General features: G+C 40.0%; 1 long non-coding RNA gene across 1 annotated transcript; it reads right to left on the bottom strand.

Annotated features, from left to right (window-relative positions):
- Positions 1-3,373: 3,373 nt before the first annotated feature.
- LOC115940363 (uncharacterized) lies at positions 3,374-17,912 on the bottom strand. The gene is made up of 6 exons (XR_014147975.1): positions 17,557-17,912; positions 12,273-12,398; positions 10,937-11,022; positions 7,726-9,149; positions 6,083-6,517; positions 3,374-3,735 (listed from the first exon to the last, which is right to left on the bottom strand). It is a non-coding gene; the product is annotated as an uncharacterized LOC115940363 (long non-coding RNA).
- Between the last annotated feature and the right edge of the window lie 518 nt (positions 17,913-18,430).

Genomic DNA, 18,430 nt, shown 5'->3' with positions numbered 1-18,430 from the left:
AAAATTAATTTTCCTAGTCAATCCTCTGATCTTTTAAAGTAGCTCTATTCCAAAAGCAAGAAAATAAATTAAGCCAGCATAACACGACGTTCCTTATAAACCCATGTTCACTCCTAGTAACCACGACATTCCTTAGTTAATACTCATAAACCATTAGCTTAAGAATCCATTCTTGCTTTGTTCTGGGATGGCCTCTGAGAAAAGCTGACCCGGTTATGGATTGTGGAATCTCTCCCTCTTTTTGAAGAATGGATTGAGATTTGCCTTATTCATTCATCATTTGGTCTCTGCAATATCTCAGTAACTCCTGAAATTAGTCCTCAGTTCCTATTCACTCATTCATTTTGAGCATCTCCTCTTGGCCCAGCACACCCCAGTCTTCTGAGCGGCCTGGCATCCCTGGCGCCCAGGGATGGCACCTAAAACTCATTTCATGTGACCAGGCTTTATCTGACTTCCACTCATTTACATAGAGTGGCAGGTCACTGCCTCCCGGCACTGTTTGTGAATGTGGACGAGTCATTTAATGCTGAGTCACAGTTTTCTCCTCGGTAAAGTAGGATACTAAAAACTAGTGTGACTGCCTCACAGCGTGAAAATACAATGAGACAAGGTGTGAAAGAAAAAAAAAAGTCCCCAAAAAACAAAGATCGGGAAAAAATAATTCAAGGTGTTATTTGTTCCTACCCCTCCAGCATGCAGACCACTTTCCTTGCTGCAGAATTTGAAAGCAAGATACGAATTGAATAGTTTTCTTATCTGTTATCATTACACCATCTGCCAAAGGCAGCCTGGTGATCACTTCCTTGTTCTTTTATTTTCAGACACAGACTAAAATGTCCTTTTGTGGTCTTCAATGTTTTCAACAAGCCCAAGTTTTATTATTTATTTGTTATTTATAAACCTATGACATTCTATATTAAGATGCTAGTACGATCAGATCCAGCAAAACTGGAAAAGGATGCAGAGATCAAGAATGAAAAAGAAGAGATGGATGGGTAAGAAAACTTCAGCTAAATATAATCTGTGTGTTGGAATACATACTTAGCTTCGCTTTTGGGAAACAGCTAAAATCCTGGACTGGAAGGCAACACAGGAAGAGATACACTGCACTCTCTGGTTAATTACAGGAAGTGTAACAATAGACACACTCTGTCATGGTGCTAAACTCTAAGAGGGATCCCTGAGAGTTTCCCATAAAGGACACAAAACAATCTAATGGAAAGTGTCTCCAACAGCAATTTCACGAAAGAGGAAATATGTTCTCCAAGCGGTCACTGTTATATACGATCCTTAATAAAAGATGAAGTTGTGATGTCACACTGTCATTCTGTGGGGTTCCTTGTAGAGGACGGAAGGTAACATCGTATACGTGTGAATAAATGTTCTTATAACCTGGCTTCATGCAAAGCTGAACATTTTAAAATCAAGAGTCATGAATTAATGATTGTGACCAGTATGTGATTTCCCTTATCTGTGTTTTAGCCAGCCCTTGACAAGTGGGGAGACTGCTGATACACTGAGGCTGAAGCTAGACTGGAAATCAAGAATATGGTTTTTCTGTCTTACTGATGCAATAAAGAGCTCCATGCCTTAAGTAACTGGCACACCAGGGGCAATGATCGATTTCAAAACGTAAGGTCTTCTCGCCTAAAAGGGGGGCTTTCCCATCATGTTCAGGAAGGTAAACTATCAAACCAACATTTCTCTTGGAAAATAGTTTGGAATGTGGTGAGAACCTCAAACAAGGACTTTAAACCAGGCAGTTCTACATCATAGAGTAAGGGCCAGCAAACTGTGGTTCCTGGGCCAAATACCCCTCTACCTGTTTTTCTAAATAAGGTTCTAACAGAATGCAGACACACCCATGGGCTTATGGATTGTCTATGGCTGTTTTTTTTTTTTTTTCACCACAATGGCAGAGCTGAATAGTCACAACACAGAACACATGGTCCACAAAGCCTAAAATATTTATTATCTAGCACACTGCAGAAAAAGTTTGCCAACCCCTGCCAGAGAACAGAAAGCGAGAATTCAGGTTTAAAGCAGCTTGACAGCTATGGTTATGTACCCACCATCAATTTTCACTACAAAATGGTATAATATAGCCTTTGCAAATGCTTTTATTTTAAGCACTGCAACATCATAAAGGGCTCCCCGTGATGAATTAGCTCACAATTCACACCACAACAGTAACTGAATTAGTCTTCAAGTAGTGAGTTCAGTGGGGTAAAAACAGACATGTGCTTAGACTGACTTTTCTTTTTCACTCAAATTTTAATAATTTAATAGCACTTTTCTATAAACAATGTATTTCCCCCTCTTCTAGGGAAGAGATGAATAGACATCCTCTTCTAAGCAGACTCTGAGTTTATTGCCATGAACAGAATGGCTACAGATCAAGCTTGCCCTGATTAGTGCCAAGAAGGAAGGGCTGCAGATGAACATTGCTGAAACCGAAGTCACCGCTGTTGGTTGATCTGATTTACGGTCATCCTGTACAGCTAGTTTGTCAATGGTTTCTGCAAGTATAAATTCTATAGCTAGTTTATATCAGACACTACATCAGGAAGTTATGTTCCTCAGAGACACAAATTTCATTGATGCTTTACTGATTTATTTTCAATTCAGGCGAAAATGATTGTTGGGATGCTCAATGTCAACATCTTTGGGGCCTTGATCTGCCATAGGCTGTGCCCTGAGAGACTCAAATCACATCTTAGGGATGTTGGGGGGGACCTTGACTTAGAGCCCTTTTTTTGTATTAACGACAAGAAAGCTCAGGGACCGCTGCATAGCCAACCCTGGTGAGGGTGAGGGACCTTACAGATCTCAGTCAGTCTGACCCACTTCTGGCTTCCTTTAGTTTTCTGAGTCTCGTTTTCCCCTTGTCCTCCTTTCCTCACCCCTTATTTCTCACTTTATTTTATCTTGTGTGGTATTAATTGACAATCTACCTTAAATCCATTGTGGAACAAGGCAGGTTATAAGTAAACAGGTAAAAATGAACTCACCTGTTGAACAGAGTTATTTAGTATTGTCCATCTGAATACTGAAAAAAAATATCTGCTGGAAACAACTCTTTTCTTCTGGCATGGTAGCTCTGAGGTTTTCTTTCAAATAGAAATTGCTTGGAGGCCTGGGTGGCTCTGTTGGTTGAGCAGCTGACTCTTGGTTTCAGCTCTGGTCGTGATCTCATGGATGGTGAGATCGAGCCCCCTGTCGGGCTCCACACTTGGTGGGGAGTCTGCTTGAGTTTCTTTCCCTCTGCCCTTCCCCCCACTCACTCTCTCTCTCCTTCTCTCTCTAAAAATAAATAAATAAAACCTTAAAAAAAAAGAAAGACGAAAGAAAGAAAGGAAGAAAGAAAGAAAGAAAGAAAGGAAGAAAGAAAGAAAGAAAGAAAGAAAGAAAGAAAGAAAGAAAGAAAGAAAGAAAGAAAAGAAAGAAAGAAAGAAAGAAAGAAAGAAAGAAAGAAAGAAAGAAAGAAAGAAAGAAAGAAAGAAAAGAAAGAAAGAAAGAAAGAAAAGAAAGAAAGAAAGAAAGAAATTGCTCAGCAGGTGCAGGGGCCTCTGGTTGCACCTGCTGGCATGTGATGTTAGGACCGTGCATCCGGAGAGAGGTGTAGGCTCACGTTGCCATCTGCGATGGTGGGAAGGTGGGCAACCCAGTGCCATTGCGTCAGCAACAGACAGATCATCAATGGAAAGGGCCAACATCATCTCTTCAGTCTCTCTGGGGGAAAAAAATGTGTTGGTAAATAGTATTTGAATAGTGCTCCACAATTTGCAAAGAAATTTATACATATGCCATCATAATTCAATCCTCACAATAACACTGTTAATTTGGCTTATGATACTTTATTTTCAGAGGGAGTGGAGACTCTGAAAGCCAAGTGCAGTGAGTAGAGGAATGAGCATTGAAGCCTAGTATATGAGGCCATGTCCTACACTCTATTTCTCCATGCTTCCCCCATCCCTTCAACATATTTCTAATCATTTGATCCCAGAACAATAAAGTCTGGACAGCTGCTATGTTACAGGTCATAGTAAAAGGCTTTGGAGTTAGACCTGAGATTAAATAATAGACTTTTCATTTTCTAGAAGTCTCTTTAAGTCACTATATTAGGTTCCTAAGGCGGTTGTAACAAATTACCCCAAACAAGGTGGCTTAAACCAACAGAAACTTATTCCCTTACAATGCTGGAGGCCAGAAGCCAAAACCAAGCGTCTGCAAAGCCACAGGCCCTCCAAAGGCTCTAGGGAGAATCTGTTCCTTGCCTCCTCCAGCTTCTAGTGGCTCCAGTTGTTTTTTTTTTTTTTGGCTGATGGCCACCTCCTGTCTCTGTTTCCTCTTTGTCTTCTCCTCTGTGTGTCTATTTTATAAGGATATGTGTGATCCATTTATAACAAGCTCCTCCTCTCAAGATCCTTCACTTAATTATATCTTTTGCCATATAAGGTAACATTCACAGGTTCTGGGGATTAGGATGTGGACATACCTTTTTGTGGGCCACCATGCAACCCACTAAAGTCACTGAACCTCACGTCTCCCTTCCATAAAAATTAGAATAGTATCACTTATCCGAAGGGTAAAGATTAAATAAGATAATTTAAATAGAACTGTCCAATATATAATAGATACTTGGTAGAAGGGGTTCATCTTTTTTTCCTCATCAGGAGAGCTGCTAATATAATCACACCACTTTTGAGATGATTTTTTTTTATTTGTCCCATTGGAATAATAGCTAAATGTCTATTCAAATTCCCCCATTCTTTCATTTTCTCTTTAAATTCCTTTTTCTAATGAACCGTATCCCAAAGAGCAGTACACTTTTTGAATTCTATTTTATCATGAACTATGATAGTGCTTCTCAAGCATCTGCAGTGAAGGATCAGTTTTAATTTTGTAAAATTTTGTTGTGATGATGAAAATTGCTTAAAAAAGTATCCAAATACTTACTTTGATCTTGTTACAGACCAATAACAATTTGCCCTTGTCAAAGACATCATTTTGAGGATTAAAAATGTGAACATTAAAAGTGAAGCACATATTGAGTACTTTAATTCTATCATTATTAATTTTCCAAAAGATAGTCAAATTCTCTCATTACTGCAAAGGGTTACTTCATACTTTTACCACCATTTAACCCTAAAAACATGATATCTGTATTTTTCCTCTTCCCAAGGGGCCTGAGTGGTATATTTTCATGACAGTAAATGTTGATTTCTTTTTTGCTTGCGCTTTGTTTCCATCTAGATGTATACCTTCATTACACAGACCACTATTCTATTTTCCTTCTACCGTATCAGTTTTTGAATAAAGTATGTTTTTCTCTTGATATATTCAGGCTGAGTTTTATCCCATAAAACCTTAGTCCTCTCAATAATATTATACTTATTTTTTTTTTTTGGTTTAAAACTTCGAGTTCTTTTGTCGCCTCCTTTTCTGTGTTGGCCTATATAGTCTCCTAAGATCATAAATATTCTTTTTTTTTTTTTTTTCTGAGAGAGAGAGAGTGCAAGCAAGTGGGGGGAAGCAGCAAAGGGAGAGGGAGAGAGAGAATCTCAAGCAGGCTCCATGCTGAGATGTGAGGCTCCATCGCAGGACCCTGAGGTCATGACCTGAGCTGAAATCAAGAGTCGGACGCTTAACCCACCAAGCCACCCAGGCGCCCCCATAAATACTGTTCTTAGTGAACATCTCTATTATTTGTTGAATGAATGAAAGAGTGATAATTACTAAGGACCACCTCCACTATACAAACCCTTTCTCTGGCATGCCCACTGTCCTTATTACCTACTTGGTAGTTGGTCTCGGTTTTTCTCACTGCCCTTTATTCATTCATTTTTGTTAAATATGTTCTCCACTTTGATTTTTTTCATTTTTGTTAAATATGTTCTCCATTTTCAGTAGTTCATCCTACTGACAGTCCTATCATGATCCAGAAGACAAATTCTTTCCTTTAGATACCTTCTATGTAACCAGCTATTACCTGCCTTCTTCTTCCAGAGTCATGACCAATAAACCGGAAGAAGACAAAAAAAGTCCCACTCAACCTTAAATGGTTTCCCTTCCCTACCTGGCCCTAGAGATGTAGATCCTGTGACAACAACTTTTGTTCCCACATGAACAGAGTAGCATGGATCGGTGAGGTTGGTGATCTTGGCAGGTCCTCTATCACATCTGGAGGCCTGCTCTGAGAAGTTATAGTGCGTAGACCCATGACCACAGCAGGTTTATGCATGGCCATCTCCTCCCAACCAGCAGAGAGTTCACTATCAAATAGTTATGATATGTGTGTTTTATTTGATTGGGATAACAGTTCCATCATTTTTTGAATGCTTAGGAATCTCTTGGAATCTCTTAGAGGTTGGATAATGCCTCTACTTGAATATGTCTGGAATTGCCCTCTAGGAGAAGAACCTCATAAAGCTTCCACGCAGCTTAATTTTCTCTTGCTCATCTTCAGCTGTGTCACAGTTGTCACAGTCCTTATAGGCTCCAGATGGTTAACCTTCAAAAAACAAAACAAAACAAAAAGCTGTGCCCTTCTACTCTATGTTCTATCATTTGTTTCTTTCCAAGGTAGGTTCTGCTTAGGATATTTTACAGAGTACAATATGACTCACCCACCTCCTCCCTTTATTGTTACAGCCCAGAATAAGTACACAGGCCCTTCCAGTTTAAGACAGTATTATTTATTACTGTGGAGAAGTAGATAGGTTAATGACAACAAATGTGAAAAAGCTACCCCCAAAATCAAGACATCTAAGAGTTTTCCTAGCTATTTTCCTTGGCATGTAATTACTGACTTCCTTTCTCTCTAGTATACTTAGAAACCAGAGTGAGGTTTTGTGGATTTTTAGTGTCTTCTACAACTCACATCCTAATATCTGTCCCTGGTGTGGGACTTTGCCAGTTGACCAGTCTGACATTCCTTTGGGGCCCTATTTGGGGACAGAGACTAGAAAAACCTAAAGATTCCTTCTCTGCACTTCAGGTTATTTCACTCTGAATTTGCAGGTATGTCCTCACTCTTCCTGAGACTAGCCCAGTCTTCCAGCCCTGCAAGCCCTCCTTTTTGTCTCTCCCATTACCCAAGAGAGAAAAGGGTCTTCCTTCTTAACTCCCTAAACACTCCTCCTCCCAGAGGATACCTGTCCTTCCTTGACCAGTGGTCCTATCTTTCACCCTTCCAGGAAATCTGCTTTATGCAGTGCCTGCAACGCACTCAGCGGCCAGGTAAGATGAGTTCTGCTTACAGCCAGTGCTTGCTTCTTCCCCTGCTGTTCTCAAATACTATCCAGTGCAGCTTCTCTGATCTTGGCTCTTGTGGCTCCCATCATCTTATAGTAGCCAGGACCAGCTACCTAATTTGCAGGGCCCAATGCAAAGTGAAATTGTGGGTCTCTGTTCAAACATTATTAAGAATTTCAAGACTGCACTAGGACACCATAGACCACATGCAGGGTCCTCTGACTGCAGGATCCCATGCGACTACACAGGCCGCACTTCCATAAAGCCAGCCCTGCTAGGAGCATGTCTTTCTGGACTCTTGGGATAGTCTTCAATCTTGTGTACTCTTCTTTGCCTCAAGGTATCATCTTTGGCTAAATTCACCATATTCATGCTTCAGATTGTCAATTTACAGTAAAAGAGGTTATTTTCCTCAACTAGTCCATAATCTAGCCCTACTCAGGTCAGTTTATTGGCTCTACTCACCCCCTAAATTCTCTGAGATGACCCACAGGGGTGTCCCATTCCCAGGGAAATGACTGTTTTAGAATTAAAATTCTATAATATAAAAAATAATTTCAGTCATTCATTAGTCATTTGTTGCAGAACTGTTCTCTATCCAGCTTGATGCTAAGGATACAAAAAAAGAGGACACCTGCCCTCATGTAGTTCACAACCCAGTGGAGGTAGGCACACTTAGAGAAATGAATAGAAAACAACTAGAGCAATGCTCTAACAGAAGGATTCAAATTTAAAAACCAAATCAAAAAGAAGTATGAATAAGCCTAATTTCTACCAATGGGAAAAGCTACTTAATTCATCACATCTACTTGTTGACAAAGATTTCCCTTCCCCTCCTTGTTTTTTTCATCTGGCTTATTTTTTGTGTTAGTTCCTCAACACATCCTTCTCACAGTGTGGAGTATGCAGAGGTGCTCCTCAAGCCCTTTCACCTTCTCCTGTAAGCAAGAAACAAGTTATAATTACCACAAACATTGTTGGCCAACCCCTCAAGCACAAAAGAAACATATCATCTACCCACCCTGCCACAGATTGCAACAGTGGCTTTGCTCTCAGTATTTCTTCACCTTCTAGATAAAATAGTAGTGCTTCTGAAATGACTGTAGAAGAAAACTCCTTCTTAAAAAATATTTTTATTTACCATGGATCGTGTTATAAATTGGCCATGTCCTTCTGCCCTAGGGATCTACAGTCAGTAAGAGGGGAGGTAAATTGCTGGCTCTCCAGGAAACTTCCCGAACTCCACAACCAAAAGTTTGGGACTTCAGTAAAGCAATAGATATGGAAACAGTTTAGGAAAACCTGGCATCACAGCCAGTCAATGGACTACTTTTTTAAAAATGTGCTGCATTTTTCTACTGCATTGCCTAGGCCGTCAATCTTCATAATCACTCTTTCTTCTCAAGGAAAGATCTCTGACCAAGTTACAATGACTAAAGGAATCATCTTGGCCTTCCTCTAGAGAGGCTGAGAACCTAGCTGCAGGAAAGAAAATGCTTCCACCCTCCTCCCCCTTACCACCACCACCCCCAATGCTCCCCAACCCCACAGTCAGCTTCAATCCAAATGCCAGAGTCCATAGTAGAGTGACTTGGTAGATAACAGAGCAACAACATGCCAGCAAAAGGACTCTTGGGTTTGGCTTTTTCGGTTTTGTTTTTGTTTTTTTGTTTTTTTTTCCAGAGGCACACTCTGGTCAAGCACCCTTCAGCCACCTACATTAGCCTTCCTCCATCAACCTCCAGGATCAGTCTCACCCATGAATTGCTCATGAATAAGTAGTCACTTATGTCCTAAACATCCAAGGGTGTTAAGAAACCTCTGCTGCTTTGAAGTTTCGTCTTCACTTGCCTCCCTTGATTCTTGAAATTCCACCATCAGAGTCATTCCTGCAAGTAATGATATCATTGATTAGATTCTTTCCAGGTGATAGCTCCCAGATCAGATTGTGTTAAGGGGAAAGTGGAAAAAGTATGAAGGTCTAGTGTGCTGATGGGAGAGGAATTTCCATAATAGAGACAAAAGCTCTGAAAGGGAAGCCTGTATCCCAGAAAATAAGTCTATTTTACAACTACACTTAGGCCCAGAACCACTCCTGTCCCACCGAGAACTTGTTCTGATCCTGTTAGTCGAGGTTGTCTTGACTCAACACCTTATAAAAAGACCCCAACTAAAGATCACAGGAAAGCTCAGGCTGATTCTAGTTTATTTCACTGCACCTGATACAACAGTGTTTGCATATGCTTGATCTCCTCAGCCTGAACACTCAGCAATTGGGTGAAATTCTGGAGTTACTATGAACTGCTCATTTCCCTCAGGCAATACAGTGAGAAAAAGAAGACACTTTGTTCATCCTCAAGATTCTTAGAGAGATGGGTTAGCCAGAGGCAATGGCCTCCTCACCTCTGGTTGGCAGACCACTGGAAGAGTTAGTATTCTCTGTGCATTTACCTGTGTAGAGGCAGTAATGGTAGATGTTAAATTAGCCTGCTCACCTATTGGAAGCAATAGGTTATAATGGAAAAAAGCATGGATTTGGAGTCACATAGATCTTCCTAATGCTGCTATTTATTATGTTTTTGACATTGGTTAGATCACCTAATCCCTCTGAGCCTCTGTTTCTTCATTTGTGAAATAGGGATAATGATGCCCACCTTGTAGGGCCATGGGGAGAATACATATGGAGCCCGGCAGACCATAGTCTTTCTACAAATGCAGTGGTCTTCCTCCATTAGTTCCCTATTGGGATGGAGCATATGAAATTACAATGTTATGCACTATTAAAGCTGTACATCCTAACCCAGAAAAAGAAACCTTTCTAAAATTCTTCCTTGCATCTTAAATACTTTAGTTTAACTGTAGTCTTACTATCTCAAAAAGTTATGTCCCCCAAGACCAGAGAATGAATTTGAAGCTCCCATTGTTTAACATAGCTTTTGATATGATCTCTGTGCATGAAAGAAAATGCAGCTGTCTTCCACATGAAATGAGAAACGTGGGTTTGTTATGGTATATATTTACTTAGGTTCCCCAAATCAATTATTTTAATGTAGTCTAAGAATTACCAACAAATGAATTTATAACATTCTTTCAATGTTGATTTACTGCAGTAGGAACATAAGAAAGAAAGAAAGAAAGAAAGAAAGAAAGAAAGAAAGAAAGAAAGAAAGAAAGAAAGAAAGAAAGAAGAAAGAGGGCGCCTGGGTGGCTCAGTCGTTAAGCGTCTGCCTTCGGCTCAGGTCATGATCCCAGGGTCCTGGGATCGAGCCCCACATCGGGCTCCCTGCTCTGCGGGAAGCCTGCTTCTCCCTCTCCCACTCCCCCTGCTTGTGTTCCTGCTCTTGCTATCTTTCTCTCTGTCAAATAAATAAATAAAATCTTAAAAAAAAAAGAAAGAAAGAAAGAGAGAGAAAAAAAAAAAAGGAAGGGAAGGAAGAGAAGGAAGAAAGGATCCTATCAACTTATTGTGTGAACACCCAAATAATACTTAATATTTCAGAGATACAACAGAAAAGTATCCTGACCTTATACCTGCAAAAAATCCCTCCCTCCAAAAAAGGTTTAATTTATTTATGCAGTTCAAAAAATAAAAAGTTGTGACTATATTACAAGCCTCTAAGGCTTTCTCAAAACAAAAGTAATCTATAGCCTGGACTCAAAAAATAAAAAGACTTACCACAGGCTTCAAATTCCTGAGGTGGGAGTTTTCCATAGATCACAGCAAACTGATCATGCGTAGAAAGGCTGACACAGCAAGGGTCACTAAGGAAAGGAAGAGAAACACAAGGGAGAAATGAAAAAGAAAAGAAAGGAAGAAAAAATGCTACTTTCTCTTTTTCGGCATATATAATTTCTATGAAAGAGCTTCTGAAACGCTCAACCCTAGGTAAATATTCAATCAGGTAATTAGTTTTGAAAAGCTTTTCAAATTCCAGATAATAATGCAGTTGGGCAAAATGGTGTTTCTTTGGGGCCCCCAATGAGAAATAATAAATTCTTGGTGATTAATGGCACTTATGTGCTCTTGGACATTAAAAACATTTTCTGCTCTTGAGTCACAACGGAAGCTACAGCTTGAATTTTATTGTTCAATTTGCCTTTTCCTTTCCTGGGTGAGCCAGCACTGGATTTAGAAGTTGAAAGTTTATAGAGTCAGCAGGACCCCAAGGGACTGAGAGCTAAGCTGAGCCAATGAGGATAATGCCAAAGATTATCTACCCTCCGTGAAAAAGCGGGATTCAGAAAAGAAAAAGAAGGAAGGGTGATTATAAAGACTGACAGTCTGTAACTTAGACAAAATTTCTTTGGGGGGGTTGGCAAATCTCGTTTTAAAAAACAAACAAACAAAAAATTTCCTGGTTCACAGTTGCCAAAGCTCTTCTTTTTTTTCCATCTTTGGCACATGGTCAAAGGACAAACTGATGTCTTCCCAGAGGACTGGAGGAGGATGCATGAGTCTTCAGACTCGGTACAGCAAGGCTCACAGCTAAAAGCAGAGGGTTGAGAGTTAGGACGCTTTCGGAGGTTGAAAGGAAAAGATTTTTGCTCAGTCAACGATGGGTTTTGTCAGTGTTGACGTGCTTTTCCCTGCGTCCTTAAAGAAGTTCCCCAAGTTGGACCTTGGGCATTACCTAAACACTAAACAGGACTATCTCTATCTTTCTGTAATGTTCTTCAAGCACATTTTAGTTACACTTTACAAAACCATCCTTGTCATTTTCCCCAGTCTTGGCAGTGACTGAAAACAGTGCAAAATAGAAGGCTTTCATGGGAACAGTTACCCATATCGAAATTAATACAGTCTTGCCAGTCCTGTGATGTGTTTTCTCTAGCCTTAATCTCCCCATCTGTAAAATGGAGAGGACATCTAGGTCCATAAAGACCACAGGTACAAGGTATCCAATTTATAAAGACCCGGAGCTAAGACTTTTCAGGAATCTGAAAGAAACAAAAACAAACAAGCAAACAAAACATCTCAAGGGAGTACTGGATTAGGGTCTCAACTCTCCCACCTCCTGGGACTGTCCAATCCAGGAGCTTCAACGAGGTCCACGAGGGAAGGCTTATCTTCTCCTATTGGGTAAGTTTACTGAAAATGCGGGTAAATGCACCTCTCTTTTCCTCTGTGTCCCAATTTCCTGTAAACGATAAAACAGTAAAACAAAAAGTAATAAGATCCAAATCTTCCTGCTGGGGACTTGATGAAGATGAATTAGACACTGACACTCAGGAAAAGATGGAAGGCTCTCCATGACAGAGGCCAAACTAATTCAAAATGAAAATCATCAATTTGAGTGTGCTCACATGTTACTTAAAAATCAATGAAGAAACAAAGTGAGGGAACCCTGAAGCCATTTTAGCACCCCTGCTTTCGCACTCCACTCTAACTTAGCAGCCTTGAAATATCTTGGCTCTGAAAACCCAGTCAATCATCATTAATAATGATATTTTTATAGCACTTTAAAAATTGGAATTTCCAGAGCCACTTTGATAGATGCCCTGTCACTACCTTGCCATTTGTGTAATTTTTTTTCTGAGTTGTTTTTTCCCCTGTATTTAAAGAACTTTTTAACAGAGAAGAGGAGGATTTTTCTTTTGATTGAAAAATTCATAAGGGATGGCACAGCTTGCCCTTGCTACGAATCCCTTACTAATGAGCAGTGTAATTTAGCGATTATACAAGGACTTTCAACTTTAACGATTCTAGAACTCGAGTTTACTTAAGGAGTTAAAACAAATGCCTGCCTGTTGCCTTCAGATCTGGAATGAGAGTTCAGTGAGTTTGCACAAAGATGAAAAAGATTAGAGGCAAAGCCAGGTTGTTGTTTTCTCTGATACACAAACATCTCGAGCAATTTACCTGTTGTTTTTCTCACTGTGAACCTTTAGGAATTACTTAGTACCTCTAGTGTGACTTGCCCAGAAAATTCAGAATATTCCTTCAAAATATTTTAATTCATTAAGTTATAAATAAATTAGGCAAATTTTCCTCTGCTTCTGGCTTTATCTGATCATTTCTTCCTCATACACACACACACACAGACACAGACACACACACACACACCAAACAGCACTGAGTATTCCTTGCCTTTGAAAATGCAGATGAAATTTCTTATTTCTCTTGTAACTTCCACAAAACTATCCAAGCTTATGAGATATGTTGGCCAGCTTCAACTTTGAAAGGGAACTCAAACAATTCATGTTTAACCTCTGAGCCAAAAAAAAAGCCTGAATTTTTTCAAAAGTTAGTATTGTTTTGTTTTTTCCCCCCTTGTAGCTTCTTTTATTCTTTGCCTCCAAAAGACTGTACAGGAATTTTTATCACCACTGGGGGCTTAATACTGGTGGTGAAAAAAACGAGTTCCTGTCCTGGTGCTGAACTAAAAAGGAATACATGTCTTGGATGTATCAGGTTTCTTTGTCAAGCAAACAAAAATAAAGGGATCTAGTTTACTGGAATAGTTGCAGTGCTCATTAAAATTGATGACTTCGAAGATTCTGTGCCTCTCTTCCTTTAACCAGGGCCATCAGCCAAGAATCTGCTGTGCTGTTAAAGACATCATGTTATTGGGGTGTTGTAAAACAGACCACTGCTGTTGCCTGTGCTCACCCTTCATGTTTCAGTGTGACAGCGAGAGAGGCCTAGGGGCACTGGCAGAGGATGGGCCTCGCCATTTGGCCAAGGGGCGTCAGTAGAATAGACGTATGGGACTAAGACGCAACCTCGTATCTTTTAGCCATGAACATCAAGTTCGAAAGAGAAAGAAAAGGAGCTGGATTAGCATGAGGCGGAGTTCAGTTTTTCTTAGAAATGTGCGACTCTGCAAAAGTGTGCCTTTATTTTTGGCACAAATTGCTATAGCAAATTACATAGCTTATCAGATGTGGTTTTTTGGGCTCAGTGGAGAAGCCACCGCAGGGACTTGTTCTCTTTGTTGTTTGTTCCCAGTTGGGAATTTGGATAGATCAGTGTCCTCTTATATTTCAGGAACAGGCTTTAATAATAAGTGCTAACACTATTCGTGATCCAATTAAACTCACATTATTACAATTGACCAAATTAGACCTTGGACTTACAAGAGATTTCCATTCTGCCTTAAGGGAGGTAAGATACAAAGTTTGAAACTCCATGTCACAGATTAGCCAACTGGACCACGTAAACTTTGGGGGGAGTGAAGAGAACAGAACAGGGCAGGAGGTCAAGCCCAGTGAATGAGGAGTTTCAGAGAGAACATTCTCACTTCTGCTCACCAGCCCTCTCTCTCCTTTATTTCTTGACCGTCTATGTAGATTCACCCTCATCTAGGTGAATGTCACTTTTGATATTATTTCTATTTATTTTGTTGCCAAAAATGGAGAATAGATTGAAAACATAATTATAGAAACAGAAATTTTCCACTAGCTAAAATAACCATCGAGTACTCACGTGTTCGTTGGTTTATTCACTCATTTATACCAAGATAAAGCACATACCAGGGGGGATGCAAAAGAAGTATAAAAATAGCGTTCAAGGAGGCCAATTTATTAAAAGTACAACACAAGACAATAGGTAAGCAAGTGCATCACACCCAGGAGCACAGTGTTGAAGGTAGAGGGAAAAGTCAATGTGGAAAAGAGAGGCTTAGTAAAGAACAACTCCTGGGAGAAGATGAATCTTAACTGGAAACTTCAATGCTGCATAGATCTTCAAGTGTTTTTTCACTTTGGAACCCTTTTCTTCCAATGAAATCTTAACACAGAAATCCAATGCAGAGCCAGAACAGAGCCCAGCTCTCACCCTCTCCACTTCCCATATTCCTCCCCTGTGTTTCCCCTACCTTCAAGGTTCACAATTGGAGAATCATGGGCATCGATAAAAAGCAAGTTAAGGAAGAGAAGGAAGGCAGCACTGGGTGTGGAGAACAGCATGAGTAAAGCTGAATGAACAGGTATGATAGAAATGTTTTGAATGAGTCCAATGAAAGCATTTAGGCAAAGAAATCTGCCTGAAGTTGATTCCATAGGCCTTAGGGGACACATTGACGATTCTCAAATTGAAGAGTGATGTGATAGAAATGAACATTTAAGGATATTAACATGGCAACTATATGCTGATGGTTTGCAATAGAGAGAGTCCAGTGAGGATGCAACTGGAGTAATCCGAATGTCAGAAATAGAGGGCCCCCAACAGAGTCGCAACTTCAAAAATAGGGGTGCAGCCAATAGGTCTTAGTGATTGATTAAATATGGGAGTGATGGAAATACAGGCTTGAAAGTCATTTTTTACTGAGGTATTTATATTATACACTTGTAAGAATCTGTAGTTTGTCCACGGCCTTTATCTCTATTAGTCATTATACATTTGTGTGATTATTTTACTAATACATTTCTACCCCTGGACTGCAATACTCCATGAGATCGGGGACTCTGCCTGTTTGGTACTAGAACTTAGCATCATAGGTATAAAACAGCCACGCATATTTGTGAAATTAAGAAACTCAATAATTGATGGTGTCATTGACTTTATTAAAAGAACTAGAGAAAAGTAGTTGAGTTCGATCTTTATCATATTTTTCTTAGATGTAGAAAATAGGTCTAAATTCAGATTTCTTACCCCTGCTTACCACATGGGTCTGAAGAGCAGTTGAAATGTCAGTGATGGGTGTAAAAACTAGGCCATCAACAGCAATGAAGCCATGAGAATGAATTAGTTTACCCAGAGAGAGTGTGCGTTTAAAGACAGAAGAGCAGAGAGAACTTGAGGAATCTCATGCAAAAGTCAAATGGAGAACCGGAACAGTCAAAATTAAAGAATATTTTTCTGAGGGTAAATTTGGAATGGTTTGCCATACACCCACACTTTGAGACATTTATAAACTATAACAGGAAGAAATCCTCTTTTAAAAAAGTTTAAAACATTAGGAATTTTGGAAGTGGGGATAAAATGTACAATTAATCAAAAGGAATCCAACCCATTTTCAGTCTCTATCAGAATTTTTTTATAGTATTTGTAAAATATGACTGACCACCTTATCCCAAATACTCATGGTGTCCCTGCTGAGAAAGAGTAGCCCAGACATGGAGCTTTTTCTTTGCTTTGCTTTTTTTTCTCTTTTCTTTTTTTCTCTCCCACTTTCCTTTGATAGCAACATATAAAACATCTCTTTCTTAGAATTATATAAGCCCCATGAAATTCTCAAATCTCATTTGCTGATCTAATTTTGGTACCATTCCACCTAAATCCTCTTGTTCGTTGTTGTTTTTGTTGTCAATGCAGCTATTGTTGTTGAGTTGTTTTGTTTTTAGAGTTTTTGTTTTGTTCTCTTCTGTTCTTTGGGTGGTAGAAAGGAGAGAGAGAAAAATATGTTTGAATGACACAAACTATGATTTCTTTGTAGTCAAAGAAAGTGCCTGTATCCCCCGTCCATTCTTACTTAGAGCATTAGACAAACAGATCTTTCTTTTTTTCTTAAAAATAGCATTAGCCCCAAGGACATTACTATACAAAGTCACAGTGTGGATTTTCTTCCAATTTTTTTCTATTTAGTCCTAGGAGAAATTATGTGTGTTTTATCCAGAAAATAAATAGGTATGGATTTTGAATGCCTCACATGCTACGTGCTGTAATTCATATAAAAAATGTAAATGTTAAAGTTCTGAAGGTATTTGAAAGTGAAGTCTAATATGAATAGCAAGGAGTCTGAGAGAAGAAAACTCTGGGAATAAAAAGACATTGTAGCCACCAATGGTATTTCTTGAGCAGAAGCTGCACAGGTACTTTCTGGTTTCAGGCCTCAAATAGTGGTTTTGTTCCAGAGGAAACACCAAACTACCAAAACTTGAGATGGGTCCAGGGACAATACAGAGCCAGGACAATCCTCTGCTAAATCTGGAAGTTAGGCTTCAGAAGGCTGCGCATCTGCTTGAAGCTACCTCCAATCCATGAAGGCCTTTTGGAGTTTGTTCATTTATTCATGTCCACGAAGCTCTAAGAGGACATCTAAGATATGTCCAGCGCTGTACTAGGCCAAAGAAGTAAAGAGACCCAGTCCCTGGTCCAGGGAGCCCGCGCTGGGGGGAGCTCCTCTGTAGCCACCACCCCCAACAGTCTTTCCTCCTCACCTTCTGAAAGATTTGGCAGGTATCTGACTGTAAACAGGCAGCTCTTTTGTTGCTATCAGTTGTGTTTATAGGCACATAAAAAACCTTACGTAGCTGTGACTTAATCTCATTTTCCAAGAATAACACCACTTTTTTCACATCCCCATTCATATTTTCTCTTTATGTAATCCATAACTGCAGATGGAGCGAACTCACCTCTCTGGGTGCTGTCTGCCCGAACACTTGGCAAGACGCAGGGAGCATCCTCCTCCAGAACACTGTGAAAGTCCTGTGGAGAAAGAATCATCAGTCACAGGGGAGAGAAATCGTCCAGCTTATACGAAGGGTCAGGCTAAGGAGGATTAAATGGAGACACATGCTCCATGAATAAAAAAGAAGACAAGCAAGAAGATTAAAAAGAAGAACTCATTGAACACATCGTGCTGCTTTGATGGAGCAAGACAAGAATACGATGGGTAACCTGCCAGGCATACAGGAAATAATGTGGCATGCCGACGGCTCGCCAAGGCTGAGTGGGCCTCTGTATTGCAGGCAAAGTAGTCAAAGCCTGATTGCAGGTTCTCTAAACACTGCACTGCACACCCAATGACTTCATAACAACCCCACCTGTGCTGACAACAGGGAGCGTCACCCAGTGTTCTATTTCTATTATGCTGTTTTTCAAGAAAACACATTCTTTCTTAGCACATGCAGCTATCCTATTCTATAAAGATGTCTTCTCGGGGCGCCTGGGTGGCTCAGTTGGTTAAGCGACTGCCTTCGGCTCAGGTCATGATCCTGGAGTCCCTGGATCGAGTCCCGCATCGGGCTCCCTGCTTGGCAGGGAGCCTGCTTCTCCCTCTGACCCTCCCCCTCTCATGTGCTCTCTCTCTCTCATTCTCTCTGTCTCAAATAAATAAATAAAATCTTTAAAAAAAAAAAAAAAGATGTCTTCTCTTTACGTGTGTGTTTTACCCTACGTGCATAATTAGAATGATCTGGCCGGGGATCTTGCATGCTCTCTACTTTCTTTATAACCTTTCTTGATGCCTAGCACACCAAAACCACCCAGTAAATGTTGTTGAGCAAC

The sequence above is a fragment of the Leptonychotes weddellii genome, chromosome 8, assembly GCF_054177405.1.
Source record: "Leptonychotes weddellii isolate Sample4059 chromosome 8, ASM5417740v2, whole genome shotgun sequence".
Classification (NCBI taxonomy): Eukaryota; Metazoa; Chordata; class Mammalia; order Carnivora; family Phocidae; genus Leptonychotes; species Leptonychotes weddellii.
Note: the sequence above shows the minus strand (reverse complement) of the source record. Positions and strands in the feature narration are given on the sequence as shown.